The sequence below is a fragment of the Tenrec ecaudatus genome, chromosome 4, assembly GCF_050624435.1.
Source record: "Tenrec ecaudatus isolate mTenEca1 chromosome 4, mTenEca1.hap1, whole genome shotgun sequence".
Taxonomy (NCBI): Eukaryota; Metazoa; Chordata; class Mammalia; order Afrosoricida; family Tenrecidae; genus Tenrec; species Tenrec ecaudatus.
This window is the reverse complement of record NC_134533.1, coordinates 170511090-170530340: the sequence shown is the minus strand read 5'-3', so window position 1 is coordinate 170530340 and position 19251 is coordinate 170511090. Positions and strand designations below refer to the sequence as shown.

Genomic DNA, 19251 nt, shown 5'->3' with positions numbered 1-19251 from the left:
ACATGTGGTAGAGACACAAAGTGATCATAGAAATTGGTAAATTTAGGTATATTGTAATGTTCCTATAACTTTTCTGGTAATTTTGCATTTTTTTCATTTAAAAATATGGGAAAACAAACAAATGGCAAACAACATCGGCAGTAGCTGCTAGCTAAGCTCTGGTTACAGCCCGGGGTGGTGCAAACAGATAACAAGTTCGCCTGTAAACATGAGTCAGAGTTTGAGTATGTCCAGAGATGCCTTCGAGAAAGCCCGGGCAGTATACTCTGAAAAGTAGAAATATATATACATCAACCCATTGCTTGAAGGGGACAATCATATTCTTTGATGTGAAGAATCTTCTTTGCAGTTGGAACCTTGTGAAATCCAGATCCATTAGCAAAGTGAAATCAGGACAGGCCATCCATAAAGTCTGCAGCAATACGCACCAGTTCACAGGCTCAGATATCTTCTCTTCATCTGGTCAGGTTCTCGTCAACTCAATGTGGGCTGCCTCACTTAGCCTCACCAGGGTTTCCAATGTCACCTTGCCTTAGACCCTGGTCCCATCACAAATTCTCAACAAGCCTAGCCCCCTCGCGCTAGATCATGAACTTCTGAGCAGTCAACCCACCCTCGTCTTCTCCTCTAGTTCCTGTAAACCAGGTCCATGGGTGTCAGTGGCCTGACTCAACCGATCTCTATATTGCTGCATTTCTCTCACTTCCACCCAATAAATGGATCCTGGTGGTCACCTTGCAAGCACTTGAGCCAGCCCGCAGACCCCCTTTAACGTTCAGTTCGCAAAGGAGTTTTCTTCTTGGTTCCAGACTTTTTATTCCCACTTCTGACAAAGCCACTAGATTTCAAACTTCAGATCCAAAGGTTTTCCTTTTTTTTCCTTCTTTAACCTGCCAATAACCCCTAAGCATACCTCTTTACCTTCAAATGTCCCGAGTACTCCAAAGCAGTGGGTGGGACTTATCTTTTCAGAGCTTTCTCTGCATGTATGTCCCAAACCCTTGTAAAGATCAAATTAATAGCTTGAGGCAAGTGGGATTACAAGCTCTTTATTTTCAAAATTCCCAAAATCATGTCTATAAATCCTTATATCAACAATAATGATCAGAATAAATCAGTATAAACAAAATAGAATCGGATACTAAACTAAATTCTTAAAGCAGTCAAGTTCAATCCTTATTTACCATATCTTAATTTGTATCTAAATTATTCCATTTATACAAAATATTGGGATTAGGCCTGAGAGCTTCAAGCCAGAGCCAGGCTTTCTGTCAGCCATTTTGACCTTCTGTCAGCCATTTTCTCTAAGCAGCATGGTTTCTGAGACATTCAAATGATGATTTCTATCCCTGACCTCAAAATATATATTAACAACATTAATTTTCACCATAGAATACAGGAATAACCAAGGATCGCAACCAAACAAAATAATCAAAGCTTTAACTTCCCATATTGTTTCCAGAAAACAACCCAGTGCACTGCCTGGACATATCTGACTTCTGGCTAGCCAAAGAAGAAACAGTACCACGAGGGAGAGGTCAAACAGACATCCACCCGCCATATTTATGATAGGTTTCTCCAGTACGGCACTCCTGGTACCATACTGTGTTAGTCTGGGTAGGCTAGAGAAACAAATCCATAGAAACTCATGTGTGTATAAGAGAAAGTTTTATATAAAGGGATGCATTAAGAAAGCATCTCAACCCAGCCCATTCCAAGCACATAAATCCGATATTAGCCCTATGGCTGATACCAATCTAGAAAGTCCTCTTCAGATTCACAAAACACATGCAGTGATGCCGAATCGCAGGCCAGTGGGTAAAAAGTCTTTGGACCCAGTGACGTTGAAGGCATCTCAGCACTGCAACTTGTGCAGAGACCTCAGGACAAGAACACCCAAGGCACTGACTGATCAACATGTATTTTATTCACCGTGTGCCCTCTCTGCCGAGCACACTGTCTGGCATGGAGAAAACCCTAGATGAACATTTACGGTCGAGGGAATAATAAGAAGGACAGCATTTTGTTATTTTCTTTTAATGAGGTCTAGTAATTTCTGCTGAGCACATTTGGCTGATTTCCTCAGAATAGCGAAGGCATCTGAGTGCTCCATCAATGTCCTGTGTGGTCTTCACCGGCAGGCAGCATTTTGTCTGTAACCATTGTTTACATGGAAAATGCAGCAGGCTTTTACTTGCCATTCTTTGCCCCAAGTCATTTTTAAAGCAACATATGTCCAAGTACTATATAAGGAAATAAGGTGCTCCCTTCCAGAAATAATATCAACTAGGATGCATACTGCCCACCCCTCTTTTCCCAGAAAACAGAACAAAACAAACTCTCTTATAATCATCAAAATATGTCTTGTTGATTTTTATTTCTCAGTGGGAATTTATTTACAAACTTCAGAAAAGCAAAATGGTGCTACCATTCTCTAATGCACCATAAGACATGACCAAAGTGTTGAAATACACACAGAGAAAACTTTTTGTACCATTGTGATAAGGACAACAGGCTTACCATTTACAAGGTAGATATAAAACTCCTCACATCCAGAGACTCATTGTATGAAGGGGCTTCAAAAAGTTCATAGAATAATCCATTCTCTTTAAATTCCATTTTCCCATGAATTTGAAAAGGCCTCTCATATTTTTAGACCTTACTAGCAAATTAAAAATATTTGTCCATCTTGGAGAACTTTTAGTTTGTGTCTAGAAATGGAATCTTGTGTGACTTTGTAATCTCCCATTCTCACATAATCCCAGATGCTTCCCAATTGCCATTGACTCGGAGCAGAATTGTGTTCCATGGGGTTTTTAATGGCCGATTTCTACAAAGCTAGATCTCCGGGTCTTCCTTCTCAGTTGGCTTTGGGTGAACGCAAGGCTTTCAGTTAGCAGTTGAGCTTGTTAACTGTTGTGTAACACGCAGGCCTCTGTCTGATGCTTGGAAGTTAGCAAATGAACCTACCTAGCACTCTCAGTCACCACTGGTCTGTCAGTGTGTCCTACCGTGGTGACGTGTGTTGCTGAGATGCTGGAAGCTATGTCACGTCACTGGTACTTCAGGTATCAGCAGGGTCACCCAAAGTGCACAGGCTTCGGCAGAGCCTTCACTGTGATGAAGAATAGACTGTCCACTTCAGAGGAATTGGCCACTGACAACCTTTGGACAACAAGGAGACTCTGCCAGTTATGGACATGTAAGCGGAACAGAAGCAGAATCTTGCCAGAGATCGGGCCAGAAGATGATCTCCATGGGTCAGAAGGCACTCGGAACGTGACTGCGGAAGAGTTGCCTTCTCAAAGCAGAGTGGCCCTAATGACACAGACAGGGTAAAAAGCCTTGGGGACCTTCCATTGCTAATGGGGCAGGACTCTAATGAGAAGAAGTAACTGCAGACATCCATCAGTAGCTGACACCTGGAATGTGCCAAGCATGGCTCTAGGAAAGTTGGAAGCCATTAAAAAGGAAATGGAATGCATCAATATCAACATTCTGGGTATCAGTGAGCTAACTGAACGGACACCGGCTATTTGGAAACAGAATGCTTTAGTATTTTCTAGTATTTTGGTGTTAAATCATATGCTTCAGTATACTAAAAAGGGCACACTCAAGAGGAATGGTTTTGCATTCATTGTCATAAAGAACATTTTAGGTTCTATCTTGAAGTACAATACTGTCTGTGATTGGAGCATGTCGACCCACAAACAAGGACATGCAATCAATACAAAGATTATCCCAATGTATCCATGAACCACTAAAGCTATGATGCAAAAATCGAAGATTTTCCTCCACCGCTTCAGTCTGAAATGGATCGAGTTAAAATCAGGATGCATTGCTAGCTATTGGCTATGGAAATGCAAAAGGAAAGAGAGAGGAAGAGTATTTGGAAAATATGGACGTGGTGACAGAAATGAAGCTGGAGATGACAAGACAGAATGTTGCAAGACCAACGACTTGTTCGTAGCAAATACCTTTTGTCAACAGCACAAAAGGTGGCTCTGCATGAGGACTTCTCCAGGTAGAAGACAACAGAAATCAAGTGGGGAATCTCACCATCAGCAGCTAGACTGAGGCCAGGGACAGACTGGCATTGAGTCAATTCTGACTCATTATAGTCAAGCAGTTTTACAGACCAGAAAGAAGCCTGATGGAGTACCCTAAAGCGGGTGAGGGGATGTGAGTGGCAAGTCCTGTACTCAGCCAAAGTGGGGGAGATCCGTGAGAAATGTCTGTGGGTGCCTCCCCCGAGAGCAGGAGAAAGATGAAGAAACGCTCTCAGGCAGCACCCCACAAGGTTGCTTACCTCCCTCCCTTCGTTTCGAGAGGAATTCTAGGGCATCTTGCTAGGAAGACTCAGGTCCGATTTTGGTTAAGATTTGCCTATATGATCTATCTGAAGACCTGCAAAGTGGCCAGGATGTCACCGTGGAGCCACTTCAGACAAGCTGTCCTTCTGACCTGTTCCTGGGGCTGGTGTTTGCATTAATTAGGCATCCGTAGTTTTGGATCTGGCTAGGTTAAAAGATGTAAGGTTTCCGGGCATTAGGCAGTATTTGATGCAGGATAGGAGAAAGCCCTCGCAGGACCAAACTCCCTCCTCCGGCACTTAACCCATGGAGGCTCCTTGTTAGCCTTACATGCCCAACAAGAGTGGGTGTTGCATTCCACACAGGCATTCAAGGACCCATCATGTGGCAATCACATCTGTAACTTGTCACCCCCTCAGCCACCCTGGCAAGCAAAGAGCACAGACGGAAGAGTCGAGGTCAGCTCTTACATTTTGGCCCAGTAGTGGCCTGACTCACTCCTTCTCAAAGCTCGTTGTTCAGAACTATCACATGGCCGAACCCAACAGTAAGGGGCGGGGGAAATGTGGGAGCACAGATGGAATATTTAGTGCGCACCATCATCTTGGCCACAGGCGTGGATTTCCCCCAAGTCTGACTTAGCACTTTCACTAGTTGGCATTGACCGTAAAAGTCCCTTTGGCTTTGCAATTTCCCAAGTACTTTCGCAAGAATTGCCCAGAGAATGAAGCAAAGTACCAGAGATTCAGACAAAGGGGTTTGCCCCAGGCCATGTTCATGAATGACTTTGTTTCAGACTCCCCGTTCTAGACTAGGTCCTGGTATACTTCTTGGATGGAAAAACGACATGTGCTTTTTTTTTTCTGTATTGATTTTTGGTAAGAACTCAGACACTTATTTTGTACTTGTTCATCTAGAATAGAAATTAAGTGGTAGCTGGAATATACTTCAAAATCATTGGAGACACTCTTTATGCTTCAGACAAATTGCATCCACTGCTCTGACCCAAGGTCCACTCAAGTGTACGAAGAGAGGCGCTCTGGAGCTGGAGGGAATGGAATGGTGTCAGTCCTGCAGGTGCAGCAGATTTTACCCTCCCCGTTAGGCTAAATAGATATTTAATTGCTGCTCTTCAGAAGTATAAAACAAGAGAGTTTAATAATTAGACCTGTCATTATCTACTTTCTCCTACCCTGCTGCTCTTATTAACTGGTTCTAAAGATATTTCTAACCTTTACTTTGGGGATCACTTTTCATTTTTAACTTAGAATTCAAACCAATTTCATTTTTACACAAAAAATAATTGAAAATCACAGGTACAGGTTAAGTTAGTTCATAAAGCAATATGAAAGAAGCAATCAGTTTCTATTTAGTGCGCAACATTTTCTCTTTATTTTATATTATCCATCAGTATAATAAAGCTATCAATATTTCACTGAGGTGTAATTAAACATGGATAATCAAGGGGAACATTTCAACAGAGTTTCCCTCGTTGATCCAGTTGACATCCCCCAAGCAGCCATTGCCGATGAGTCAGTTATATCAGTGTGACGAGGGGAGACCAGCAGTTAGTGGTGGCGCTGCTTGGGACGGCAGCAGGAAGCCATCTCTCTCAGAATGCACTACTTAGATGTGACGGTTGGAGGGGAGGGGGACTAAAGAAAAGAATACAAGCTCAACTCATCATCTTATATGTCGCCCCTCTTGTGGTTTGATCTCTCCTGATGTCAGAGTCGACAGGGAGAGAAGGGAGGTTGTGTTCGTGCTTGCAATGGAGTGTAGGATTCTCTTAAACGATCACTGTCTTGCTTCTTGTTTTCTCCCCCACTCCCCCCTGATGGCTCCCTTTTTGGAAAGAGGTGGTAGTGAGAACCTGGAATTTCAGAGCAAAGTCTGAGAATGACACCATATTTTAGCCATGCCCAGACACCAGAGATCTGGACTATGAAATACACATCCGGATATTTGATTTCTTAATCAGGTGTGAACAACTTACCTGGTAGAAGAAGAAGAAGAAAAAAATAAAGTTCTTCCTGTCCTGTCACCAACATATGAGAACCAGGAGGCCTAAAGAAATGCTTCTGCATAATTGAAAACGAGGATGGAATTCCCAACTTACTTTCTGCCATTTGCCTCTGGAGCGGAGAAGAAAGTTGTTTGTAAAAGGGAGGATTTGGGAAATAACTTTGGTTAAGCGTGGCTTTTCCCATCACCCCAGCTACCTGTAAAAGTTGGACATTGAATTTTTAAAAGAAGTTGGACATTGAATAAAGAAGACCAGAGAGGAATCGATGCCTTCAAAGTACGGTACGGATGTAGAGTATGTGCCACGGGCCCCAGAAGAACAAGCACATCTAAGAAATACTGTCAGAATGTCCCTGAGCAGGAAGGGTGGCAGACTTCGTCTCTCATACTTTGGACGTGTTATTTAAAGAGACCGTTCTCTGGAGAAGCACGTCATGCTTGGTGAAGCAGAGGGCAGCGCCAACAAGGCCAACCCTAGAAGAGGTGGATTGGCACGCTGGCTGCTACACGGGGCTCAAACCTAGCCATGATGAAGAGGACACCGGACCGGGCAGTGCTTCTTTCCGTTGCACCTCGTGTCGTCAGGAGCCTGAAAGGACTCAGTGGCCCCTCACAATAGCAGCAACAACAGCAAGTTCAAAACTCACTGCCGTGCCAACTCATGCAGACCGGACATGCCCAACAAAGGGCCTTGCAAATGCTCTTTTATGATAGGAGATCGCAAACTAACAAACATGAAGGTGGGTAGAAGAATTGCCTTGTGAAGCAGCTTGAATAATTTCTTCATGCTTTGCCTATCTTGGTTGATATCTTCTGCCCATGTTACGTACCTTGCTATGTACCTTCCCCAAGCCTTTTAATAAGAACATGGTAAATCCAGGACTCAAAGGCTGGCAGTCTGAAGAGAGGACAGGCCAAGGGAGGAAGAAGACCATCTGTACAGAGGGAGTTGAAAGAAAAGCCTCCTGAGTATCTTTGAATCTAGGTGTGCCACATTCTGTACACAAGAGGTGCGAGTGTGTAAGGGGTGGGTTGCATGAGAGCTCGGAAGCCGTCTCCCTCAGTGTAGCTTGGGGGTGACAGTTGCCCAGCCTGCTTCTCCCAAAGCCTATTTATAGAAATTAATATCTGCTCAAGTGCTCCAGCCAACAGTTCATGGAATTAAAAATAGCAGGGTCACACCCAGGTCACATGGAGGGGAGGCTTGAACCCAGGGGTACCTTCCTCTGTGCTTTGAGGCCTCTTTCCTTCCAGGCGATGTTGGAGTGATCGCCGAGTCGACACCGAGGGTTCTTGATCGTTGAAAACTACATTGTTCTTTGGGGGGAGAGAGGTCACACTTTAAGTGGCTGCCGAGGTCTCCATGCTGCTGAGTCAATCATTTGAATTCAATGCAGGTACATTTACTGCGTGCAAAATGCACTCCAAACCTGCAGGAGGCGCTCAGTGCAGACCCCAGAAAGGTGCTAAAGGAAAGGCCCTCTCTCCTTCTGGTGATGAGCTGGCACTTCCTCTTAGATGTGGGGGTGGCCCCAAAGGTCAAGTTCGTAAGAACGCTGCTAGGAAGTGACCAAGACTCCCTCCCTGGCCTCATGGGTTTGCAGCAGGGATAGAGGCCGCCTTGTGCTAGCTAGCACTAGGACCAGTTGCTGGCCAATTGATTGTGGCTCATGCAGCCCCATGTGGTCAAAGGAGAACTACAGGCCACCGGGTCTTCAGTGGCTGCCCTGGGGCCAATAAATAGGCTGCCAGACCTTTCTTTTGAGATCTCCCTATCAGGGGTCCTCAAACTACGGCCACGGGCCACATGCGGCCCGCTGAGGACATTTATCCGGCCCGCCGGGTGTTTTTGCCCCGTTTGTTTTTTTACTTCAAAATAAGATACGTGCAGTGTGCATAGGAATTTGTTCATAGTTTTTTTTTTTAACTATAGTCTGGCCCTCCAACGGGTCTGAGGGACAGTGACTGGCCCCTGTTTAAAAAGTTTGAGGACCCCTGCCCTAGGTGGGCTCAACCCTCCAGGTTTCTGGTTAGCAGCTGAGATCGTTAACCATTCACATCACCGAGGGACCCCAGGAAGCCACTGTGAAAAATGTGGTTAATTTCCCCAGAGGAAAGGAAGGAAGAGCTTTCCATGAACTTTATTTAACATTGGTTAGTTTTTCAGGGTAGCTGATGGAACTCTCAGAAAGCAGAGACTGGAGTGAATGAGAGAGGCAGGACTGGTCAATTGGGATTACTGTCAGAAATTTTCAGAAAAAAACAAGAGGGGGCTGCTGGAAATGGTAACCTTGAGCATCTTGGAACTGGAGTGAGGACCCCAGCTTCCTGGGTGGGAGGGGGGTGGTGAGTGTCCTGAAAGAGATAGAACATTTCTGAGGCTTGCTTGTCTGTTACTCACCTTTTCTTGGGCAGAGGCTTGATGCTGGCTGCAAGGCAAGCAGGGGAGAGGGAGGATCACCTAGAGCCATCCTACAGAATGAAGCCAGGTATCCTGAGAAGGTCACCTTGACCCCCCCATGACAAAGTAAAACTCCTCCGTAGGGGTTGTCTTTCTGTCTGTCATTTCACTGGGACATAATCCACATATTACACAACACAGTAGTTCAATCATATCAAGAAGAGCTGTACAATCATTACCACCATCAATTTTAGAACCTTGTCTTCTCTCCTGCATTCATTTTTATGAGCTCCCTATTTCCCCCCAGCCTCCTATGCCATCCCAAGAAGCCATGAATCCAGTAACTGTCCCCATAGGCCCACTGAAACTGGATTTCATATTCCGAAAAACATACAAACAAACAAAAAAAGCTAATGACAATAACAAAATAAAATAGAGAAAACTTAGATCAAAGAAAGGGAGAAAATATTAAAAACTGGAACAACTTTAAAATGGCCAAATGAGAGATCAAATGAGAAGGTGATAAATTTCAACCTAACTGCGTCTACCATCATCCACTTTCCAGAACTCTTGCCTGATGGTCTACGGTCCGTTTCATCCAGGTGCATTTCTCTTTCACTTCTTGTTTTTTTTTTTTTTAAGTGAAAGATCATTTAAAAAGATCAAAAGGGAAATTAAATAAGATGTTTCATTTTAATCTAACTATATCTACAATTATCATCTCTACAATGCTTGGTCTGACAACAAGCCTATTTACGTTCCTTGACTCTGGTCAGAGAGGATTCACCTGAAGATTCATCCCTGTGTGGAGCCTGCAAATGGATTTTGGGCTTCCACTGTCATCCATAGCCTTCTGCAAACCAGGTGTTCACAAATTAAACTCTGAATGCCATTCTCTTCTTAGGATTTGGATTATATTATTTATCATCCTTGGATCACACAGGCTGGTGTGCTTCTTCCATGTGGATTTAGTTGACGCCTCACTTAGGCTGCTTGTTTGAAGACAAGTCTTTAAGACCGCAGATGTTATTCTTTCTGGTAGCTGGGCACCATCTAATTTCTTCACCACACTTTGCTATAGCATTCTTAGGGTTTGTCTTGACTTCAGTCTTTACCAAGTAGATCACCAGGCCTACCTTTAGTAATACAACCGGCTGGACTCAAACCACCAACAGTTGGATGAATAGTGGAGCACAGATCAATTGCACTAGCGGGAACATGCCGTGCAGAGTTCCGTGAACTCTTTGTTCTCCCAACCTTTTCTTCTGTCCTTACCACAGAGAGACCTAGTTACAGCTCCTCGCCCATCTCATAGTTGTGTGGCCACGAGAGATGGGTAGAAGGAGTGCACATCTTTTCTGAGGATGGGCCCCCCCCCACTGTGTGCCATGCATTCTCTCCTCTTCCCAGTCTGCTGGCCACACATCCTTAAATGCTCTTAGAAATTAGCATATTGGAAAAGGTAGAAAGGTTGCCCCTCCCGGTCCTCTGATGAACACTGGAGAAGCCAACATAGCCCAGAAATACCACTTGGCATTTCTGTGATCAAGGAATAAACTCTATTCTGAGTTTTATGAGGACTATTTGTTATGGCAACTAGACGGAATATAAACTTTATATCCTTGTTACCAATGAAAACAGTCTCCCACAAAAAGACACAAGCTACAAACATACTTAGTGAGCTGATTATGCTATTACTTGCTAGCTGGGTGCTGTTGCCTGGAGAAGGCTCTTCCCGTGAGGCCTACAGTCTCTCTGCGGAAAGAGTGAAACTAGTCACTGTTAGAAAGGGCTAAGGGCATAGTAGCACCAAACTGAGATTTATTCCTTGACAGAATTAGAAGGGTTGTGAAATAATTGGAAATACTTTCCTGCAGTGTGATCCTGTGTTACTTCATGCCCCATCTCAGCCTTCTGGAAATCATGGGGTTACCAGCACTGCATATCCTCTACTTGGGGAACCAAGACTTACTAAATAGAGACCAGATATAAATAAATGCTTGAGGATATATGAACAGTCTACTAGAGGATGTCCATTTGTGAGGGTAGACCCATTTTTATCATGCACACAGAAAGATGTGACCATCTGTATTTTCACTGTTTATAATTTGCCACACGAGTAATGTTTCTAATGTGCGATTTGTAGCTTCTATTTCTAGCCTAGCTAAGTTTTGATAGCACTCACCTTTCAGAGATACTGTGAACTCTGAACAAAATAAAAACACAAAAACAAACCATCAGAGACTACTGGAAATCTTTTGAGACTAAGGAAAAGTAGGCGGGGTTTGGGGAGCAGAGACTTAGAAGAAAATGACATGTTACAAATGAGATAACAAATTGAATATCAGTAACTTCCTACCTGAAACAATGAAGGTGAACAAAAGTAGTACATCTTTTAAAATTCTAACAGGGAAAATAATCAATTCATAAACCTATATCCTTCAAATGATCTCCCAAAAATATCCTTCAGAAATTGAGAAAAAGTCCATTTTTTTAGATAAACAGAAATATTAGAGACCTGATTACCTGGCGATGGATTAAATTAGATAATGCATTTAATCTGCTTGACATACATAGAAGTAAATGCCAATGACTTGTCATCATCTATATCCGAAAAGAAAAAGGGCAAAGTAAATTTCTTGAAGCGGTTGGGAAATGACAGCAGAGGGAAACTTCCTCTGGAAGCACAGGAAACTAGGAGTCCTGATATGATAAAGCATCAAGAACGATAGGTACATAGGAATAGAGAAAGCAAAAAATTAACATTACGTTGTGGGTTTATAATGTGTCCTTGAACTCACTCAGTGACTCCACAGAAGTATGTTCCCATGAAGATTAGCGTCTCAAAAATCCTATGAGACAATTCTGTTCTGTCATATAGAGTCACTGTAAGTCAAAAATTGAATTATCATCACACAACACCAACAAGATCATAGCATAAATACAGTAGGGTGGGGCAGGAGTGGGGTCAAAGGGTAAATGGACTGGACATGAAGGTTAAGATTAGTTTCATATTAACTCAAAGCAGTTAGTAAAAAGTAAAAGATATAGATTATGTTCCCTAGAACCACATTAAAAAATAATGCAAAAAGGCACAGTTATAAAACAACCACACAGTTAAATTGAAATAGAATCTTAAAATAATCATGGAAACGTTATGCTATGGGTACACCAGTGTGTGAGGTTGGGATGACGAACAAAACAAATCCAGTGTGTTAGTCTGGGTACTTTACAGAAACAAATCCACAGAAACTTATGTATAAGAGAGAGTTTTTTTATAAAGGGTAAGTGCACATCCAGAAAACATCCCAACCCAGTGCTGCCCAAGCCCACAAGTCCAATGTTAACCCATATGCCCTGTACCAACTCACAAAGTCCTCCTCCATCTCACAAAGCATATACGATGAGGCCAACTACAGGAGGAAAGACAAATCAGAGAATGTGTAAGCATCTCAGTGCTGGCAGGGGGCTCCACACGGCTGCTCCAGCACCCCAGACTGCATCGGGTAGGTCCATGCGGCTTCTCCTTTGGGATGTGTTTTAGGAAGTGAGCCTTGCCAGCTGAAGCAGGGAACTGGCTAAGGCAGCTGCACCCTGGGCCGACCACCACAAAGCAAGAGACTTGAGAACTAGTAAGGTGAGGTTCACTGAGCCATTTATCTCTCCGCCCTTCAATTAATCCCACATGTGTTTATCAGTCAGATTGGCACAATAAACTTTAACTGTATCATCCAGTGACCCTCATATGTGTGTAAGAAAGAGCTTCATAATCATGAAGTAGTTATATACCAAGCGAACACCCCATCCTAGTCCATATCAAATCCATAAATCTGATTCTAGTCCATAAATCCCTCTTCAGATGAAGATGAAGGCAGAGAAGGAGAGAGGGAGCTTCCTAGGACCCTTCTTATGAGAAGGTCACACCCACAAAGACACACCATCAAGGTCGACAGGCTAGACTTCACCCCTACACTTTTATATCTTCAAATTGACATGAAATTATGTAACGATCACACCGATCTGGTAAGAAAGCGAATAGCAATTCCACGGCAAGTCGGGTTCCATCAACCCAACGTGAGCTATAGAATTCTGATTCATTTCCAGTTGCTGCCATATAGAATTCTGATTCATTTCCAGTTGCTGCCACGCCCTTCCTTTCTGCCTGGCTCTTTTCTTTGCAGGCGCGCCTCAGCTGGCGCCCACTGCAGCCTGTCGCAGCAGCCGGCCATTTTCCAGAAATATGCACTCTTCATGCTGAGAGTGCTGCTCCTTCAACATCGGTGGAGATGAGAATTTGGAAGTTCCAGGTTGGACAGAAAAAGTAGAACACAACATCTTGCATAGAGTAGCGGTAGCCTTTTTTTAAAAAAGAGACCAAATATCGTGAACCCCACTGCTGTCGAGTTAGTTGGGACTCAGCCCAGCCCTGTGAGTTTCTGAGCCTGTGGTCTTTATAGGAGCTGGCTGCTACATCTTTCTCTTGGGGGGGTGCCTAGTGGATTCAAACCACTGACATTTTGGTGATCAGCCTATTGCTTTAACCACTGTGCCTCTTGGGTGTTTCCTAAAAGATAAGGAGCTAGTATATTATATGGCAAAGATTGCTGTGGGGGGCTACAGGAAATCCATAACATTGTTGTCGGTGCTGGGTGCCAAGTCAGTTTCTACTCACAGACTAGGACTGCCGCACAGAGTTCCCAAGGCTGTAACCTTTAAGGGATTAGGTCACCAGCGCTCAGGCATTAAGTGCTTTTTCACTGCCAACCTTCCTGTTAGCAGCTGAGTGCTTACCCGTCGTATCACCAGGGCTCCTTACAATATGATTAGCTGTGAGTAAATGGTATCTGAAGTTTTGTACCTAGGAGTTTTTTTAATAAAAACCATTTTTATTACATAATAATGACTTCAATTTCTCAAATACCTGTTATATGCCGGATTCTGCATTAGGCCTTTTCCATGTAACATACAAGAAGACTTCCAAAAGTTCATAGAAAATGGAATGAAAATAGAATGGAATTTTCCCTCGAACTTTTTGAAGCCCCCTCCCATTACTTGCGACAACAATGCCAATGAGATGAATGATTGCATAGGCAAATTAAGCGATTTGTCCAAGACCACCTAGTTAACTATGGTGGAGAGGGTCAACCCCAGGTAGATTTGAGACTTTCCTAATCCAACATATTCCCTCCTGTGTGAAGTTTATCAAACTTAAATATTGACACCTGCTTTGCCATCATCATTTGTCCATAGATATTTCAGAGTGCCCAAGAATAACTATCGCTAATTGTAACTTGTGCTTGACCCTGTGCTCGGAGGAAATATGCCTTCCCAAGAGCCCAAGTAGTTTTGAATCCTCCTTGACTTCGAACTCTGTCTTACAATCCTTGTAGAATCTGACAGCATTTGCCCAGATGTTTTGTTATTTTTTTATAGAGAGGAATAAACTGAGGACCAAGGCTTGGCAGTGAAAGAGCTCAGCACGGAGTCCTACGTCTGGGCTCACAGCTAAACTAAGGCCTTCTCTCTCACTGTGCATTTCAGTCTCTGAGCTCAAGCTTGGGTGGTAAGGACTTATTTTCAGAGTTCCAGGCTTGTGCCAACTCCTGGCAAACTCAGGGTGAGGAGAGGAAGGGTGGCACCTACGGAAGCCTGTCACGTTTTCTGGAACATCAGGGCAGGCTGTCAGATCAGCAGTGGCGTTTGCAGTAGTCTGAACATGTTGAACAGGAAAGGTAAAGGTTGCTATGAGTCAGAGCCGCCGCAACAGCACCTAGCAGCAACAAGACCAACGCCTAAGCTCACTTAGCATGTATGGGTGTGAAGGGAACTTAGGGCCATTTTCCTATTCTGCTTTTCTAAGTGCTCCGAAGGCCAAGAGAGTTTAATTCCCATTTCGAAGGGTGGGTTGATATATAATGTGTTCATTCAGAGCCAGCACTAGCATTCAGATGGCCTAGCTCCTACCAGGTGCTGGCCATAAGGTCAGCGGTTCGAGTACACCCAGAGGTGCTTCCAAAGAAAAAGCTGGTTATATAGTTCCACAAAGCAGGTCATCAGTAATTCTACATTGCACAATCCTACTCTGATACACGTGGGTCACCATGTGTTGAACTGGGCTTGATGGCAACTAGTGGTAGCTCTCCATGTGAGACACCCCTTCCCATGTCTTATTTCCCACTTTTCCTGAATCTCCTTCTTCACGCATTCAGCTCTTGAAAGGCTCCCTCCCTTTTATGCTTCTTGAACAGTTACCCCTGACAGAGTGCTTCTGATGAAAATGCACGTTATAGCTGCAGTTCTGAGCTCACCGTGGCACCAGCTATCATTGTAAGGGATTAGTCAACTTGACGAGAGAAAGAAGTATAAAGGAGGAAGTTCACTGACGTAAGTCCTCCTCAATAAGTTTGCCACTACAACGAATATTGACCTTGACCAAAATGCCTCGCAACCTTCTGGACCTCATTGGACCTCATTTGCCCCAGATTTATTGAAATCTAAAGTTGTCATCTTTTAACGCCTTATCATTGTGCAAGATAGTAGAATCTATCATGAAATATTTTCAGTAGAATATTTATAGTAGAAACAGTTGCTTGTCAACCATTCAGTATTCCAAGATAGCACCTGTTGGCACACAGGAGTCGTCTTGGATTCAGACTCCGCACAACTGGGGTGCCCATGCTCAATGTTCTTATTTCTAGAGTTTGAATTAAAACCCAAGAAAAGGACGAAACAATCATTGAACGGGTTTATCTAAGGGTGTTTTTTGATATACAGAATTTGGTTAGGATCAATCATAAAAAAGTGACCCATTTGGTTATGCATTGAGCTGCTGACTCCAGAGTCAGCGGTTCAAATCCCCCAGCTGATCCTCGACTCTCAAAAAGAATTTCCTTCTTGGAAACCTCCAGGGGCAGCTCTGCCCTGTCCTATAAGGTCGTGATGAGTCAGAATTGACATGATTGCAGTGAGTTTGGCTTGGCTTCTTAGATGAAAATAATCAAGTTGAGAGATTTCTCTACAATGAAAATGAGTTTTGTCCAGATTTCCAGTTGGGTTAGGAAAAAAGGTTTCCAACAGTACTGAATACCCAAGATTGTGCTGACGTGCCTGGCGGGGCAGTTCTGGTTGGTTTAGTTGCTGGTGAATGGATTTCAGCTCATGGAGACTTGGCCTTTGTGTCACTAGGGAGTCTAGGGAAACCGACTTTTCCATTTCAGCATATTTTTGGAAAGCATGCCTAAAGTGATTTATTATGATATAGGTAAATTTTTCCATTAGAGTAATGCTGTGAAGAGAAGCAGCTTTTTTGACAAAAGAATTGGCGTCATGTAAACCATCTTCATGACCAACAATCAGCCATCGAAGCAGACAGGAACACAGAGTGAATTCTAGGCTGTCCTAAAGCTCCAGAGTCATGGGGTTGCTTCAAGAAGTCCCTTGATACAAGAACTTTGTGCACACACCTCTTCGAACTAAAGCAGTGTTTTGTAAATGAGATGGTGTCAGAAGAGGAGAACCCGGCAGGACCTCTGGCCTGTATTCAGTGCCAGTTATGTTCATTGAATCGGAACACAATTTAATAAACATTTATTTGCTCTTCAAGGTGATCTTTCTGCCTCTAAAATTATATGCTTTAATTTACAAGGTATAATTTTGAATGATTATACTATGAAAGTTCTTTTGGGTAATGTTGTGGAAGACATTCCAGTGTTCTTCGAGAACTCGCTGAATAGCTCGCCTCTGCACCTCTCCCCACAGCACCCCCAATTGAATTTCTCAGGAATGAGTCAAAGCCTTCACAAATTGTCCCCATTGTCTTCTTCTTCTCAGTTTGTGCTCCAAGCACTACAGTAGGGGTTGCTAATGGTGGTAGATAATATGGGCACTGCAGGATGAAGAAGGTGATGGAGGCGGAGAAGAACATTTTTAAGAATACTTGCCTTAGCTTCCTCCCATGGTCTTTTATGCCACCATCTCACAGGATTCAGACATACAATTTCAGTGGCTTGTCGTCACACATATACCCCCCTTCTTGTACCAAAGAGCGGTCAGCAAATGTTGGATTAAGACTTTTTTTTCTTCTGCATAGCCATAGTGTGTGCCAGGTATCTTCCAGAAATACCAAGGTGGGCCAAGGCTGTGCCTGATTCTGGAGGCCCCCAAGTGATCAAGTCCTGAAATCGTCTATTTGCCCCAAATTACCTATTGTAACGAAGCCATCTAGAACAGGGTTTCTTAATGTTCGTCATGGCCCCAATCACCAAAACCTCATCCCTCCTCTCAGGTACTGTGGTTCAGTTGTTCTATGGAGGGGTGGCAGTTGGCTGATTTATTTTAATCCTTTAAGTGATTTTAATGTGCAGCCAGGACTTAGTTTGTGACAGATAACAGAAAGGAGACCTGAAGGGTCAGGGCAAGGATAAGGGTTAATTTTTACAAGATCTAGCGAATGGACTGAAAGTGAACATCGGAGAGCCTAAATAATACTTGCTATTCTAATCGTTTAATGCTTGCTCTCTCCTGGGCAGTGCACCCAGAGACTCCTTGAAATTGTCCCGACGCCCTCATTTTACAGGAGGCTATGTGCATTTAATAACCCCAGTCATAACCATAGGCAGGAGTATATGGTTGTATGTGGTTTTGAGTTTTGAGATTTCAAACGTCCATGCTCTCCAGGCCAAAATATTAAATGAAAAATCCCAGAAAGCCAAGATGCATAAGTTTTAGATTATATGCCCTTCTGAGCAGCGTGAGGAAATCTTGCGCTGTCCTGCCCCAGGATTCCGCCAGGTCCTGCGTGATCCCTTGCCCAGCCGATCTTCGCTACCTGTCCCTGGTGCACACACACGGTAGGGGGTAACATTGTATAAGAATGAAAGGGCTTCAACAGGGTCATAAAAAATTGAATTGAAAGATGATGGCAATTTTTTTGTTGGGGGAAGAAAGATGATGGGAATTATGCTGCAACCTGTATGAAGCTCCCTCCTACATAGTGTTTGGGACTATCTGGGGGGTTAGGCATCTGCTTGGGGTCTTGGAAAATATCCGCCATGGACAAAGAGAATGGGGCTACTTAGTGCACCTGCTGATGTCTGAATCCAGCTCTACTCCACAAGAACTCACCTCCCTACACTCGGTCAACCCCCCTCTACCCTCTTCCCAGCTCACCCTCCTCAGTTCTTGAGTAAGTGCAGTTAAAGTCAAGCCCAACCCCCATCGAGCAGATTCTGGCTGACGACAAGCCTATTGGACAGAGTGGAACTGCCCCGTGGGATTTGCTAGGTTGTAAGCTTTGTCTGGTAGGTTCGTACCGCCGACCTTTTCAACAGCTGAGTGCTTAACCACTGTGCCACTGGGCTCCCTTGAAGTCAGGCAGGGTGGTAAGCATGTTACTCCCGCAAACACGTTCCACAGCCTGTGTCTTGCTGGAGACTTTCTTTGTCCCAGTCCCTCGTAAGAACTCTACATGATCAACATTTTATGAAGAAAACAGTTTGTTTGTTTGTTTGTTTGTTTGTTTGTGTTTTCAGAAAATCATCTGCTGGAATTTTATTTTGCGATGGCAAACAGGTGATTCCTGTCCATAGAACACAAATGGTCAGTATCCTTTAAAGAACTCCAGGCGTATTTCATGCTACCATTCTGCGTTTGCCCAATGTCTTTCCTTAAACGAGACCTTTACCTAATATCTTACAGCAGGGACTATATTAACTTCATTCTCAAGGAAGGAAGGTTTTAAAATAATTTTCTCTGCTTTCCAGTTCTCTTGCTGCAAGCATGTGGCAAAGTCTTGGCATCTGTTCAGGATGAATTTCCTCCTTCCTTTCTGCTTCAATCCACGTGTCTGCTGAGTCTCTCCTTTCCTATTTCTCCAGCCTCCAACAATCCACAGGAAACGGGCCCCCACTGATCAGAGTACTGGCTCCTGAAATTACTTATTATGGTATTAATCCATTAGCTAGACTTCGGAGAGGCTCTGTATTGCTTCAGGTATGACAAAGGCATGGGCATTTCTTTGAGGCTGGCTGTTGGGCGTAGAAGGAGCCCTGGTGATGCAGCGGTTAAGCACCCCACTGCTCAAGGAAAGGTTAGTGGCTTGAACCGCCCGGGTGCCCTGCAGAAGGAAGCTTTGACACCCTACAAAGATTCCCAAGTGGCAAACCCTGCGAGGCAGTACAACTCTACGGCAATGGAAAGTTGGCATTTCGTTTGGAATCGTTTTCTCATTTTAAAATGCTTCCTTTGAGAGGGAAAGCTTTGTGAAGGAGAATTATGAAATAAAAGAATCGGGGGGAAGGAACCTGCTCTGGGTAGAGAGGGCTTCTTCTGTGCAGACCATCCATCTGCCCCACAGCTGGCTGCTGTGTCCAAGGTGAAGTTTTCACGAGACTGTGTTGCTCTGGCAGGTTCACTGGTTCTCCAACCACAGTAGTTGAACTCCACTGGAGTTGGAGAACACCTGACTTCCTGGGAGGGCTCGGTAATGCCCCACTGCTGGCTTTTCTTCCACAG

At 43.9% G+C, this 19251-nt stretch overlaps 1 protein-coding gene across 1 annotated transcript in view; it reads left to right on the top strand.

Annotated features, from left to right (window-relative positions):
* TNIK (TRAF2 and NCK interacting kinase) overlaps nt 1-19251 on the top strand; it is a 443318-nt gene that overhangs the window by 181990 nt on the left and 242077 nt on the right. The window lies entirely within an intron of this gene.